Here is a 1,128-nt window from a genome sequence, read left to right as displayed (position 1 = left end):
AAGAGGTCTGGAAATTTGAATAGAAACAACTGCCAGCTACTTTCTCCTAATATATTTGCTTTCTGGTTCTAAAAAACCAGGCGAGCAGAACGTAAGTTTAACAAACACACTTAAATAAAACATACAATCTTAAAGAAGGAATGAACAGTGGCTCCTCGACATCTAGATAGTAAGAAGTTAAGCAGTGTCCAGGTGAAGTGTGGCCGTGTGCAAGGATCCCAGATGGAGCTTACAAAGGACTCCAGGCTAGGGAGGGAACTGGCCCTCTGGGAGTGCTGGGAGGGACTGAGGAAGAAGGGCTCAGGTGCCTCAGTGGTCAGTGGTGGCCCAGGCAGCTGGAGTAGCTGTGGGGTCACTTTATAGGTCTGGATGTACAGGACTAGCTCTCCGTGTGCTTTTTTTTTCCCTCCACACCATGCCTGGTGCATGTTTAAAAGACAGCCTTGCTTCTGCTGTCCTTGTCCTACAGGGAGATAATTCTGTGTAAGAAGCTACTGTGGTGTATTTCCCTTGGACACATAATTGGCTTTTAGCTCTTTGAATGAAGAATCCTAGTTTATATATTTCAACTCCACACTGTGAATAATAAGCAATTATCACAGTATTTAAAGAAACAGATACTGTTTGGTTTCTTTTATCACCACTGCTAAATTGTCAAGGATCTTAATTCACTTTCCTTTTTTACTTTAGGGAGTTGAATTTCTTCTGTCCTTTACTTCTTTAGCAAACACCCTGAAACTTTCTGGGAATACTCCCAGTTCTTGAGATCAGGGTCCTAAGCCTCTCCCACCCCGCCCCAGTGTGGGCAGCTGCTTCCTTTCTCAGCATAGGAAGAATGATCCAGAGATTATTCTTTGGCCCTTAGCCCAGAGTGGCTAAGCTAAGGAAGCCATGCCTTCATGGGCCCCCCTCCCCATGTTGCCTGTTACTAAAATAAGTTATTTGGAAAATTTCTTTGGCCATTCAAAGCACTATTTATCTCCTCTCCTCCCTATCTCCTTTTATGGCCACATGACCATGGATGAATTGCATGATATCTTTTTGTCTGTAAATTGGGGATAATAATATCTAGTTCTATTGGGAACTGCTGGGAAGATTGAGAGACATCGCTTAATAAACACATTGTTC

The 1,128-nt window shown here is 43.2% G+C and overlaps 1 protein-coding gene across 1 annotated transcript in view; it reads left to right on the top strand.

Annotated features, from left to right (window-relative positions):
• The window catches only part of EPHB1 (EPH receptor B1), a 398,288-nt gene that overhangs the window by 148,822 nt on the left and 248,338 nt on the right, over nt 1-1,128 (top strand). The gene's annotated exons all lie outside the window — the stretch shown is intronic.

This window comes from Pteropus alecto, unplaced genomic scaffold (genome assembly GCF_000325575.1).
Source record: "Pteropus alecto unplaced genomic scaffold, ASM32557v1 scaffold92, whole genome shotgun sequence".
In the NCBI taxonomy this organism is placed as follows: Eukaryota; Metazoa; Chordata; class Mammalia; order Chiroptera; family Pteropodidae; genus Pteropus; species Pteropus alecto.
This window is presented reverse-complemented; position numbering and strand designations above follow the sequence as displayed.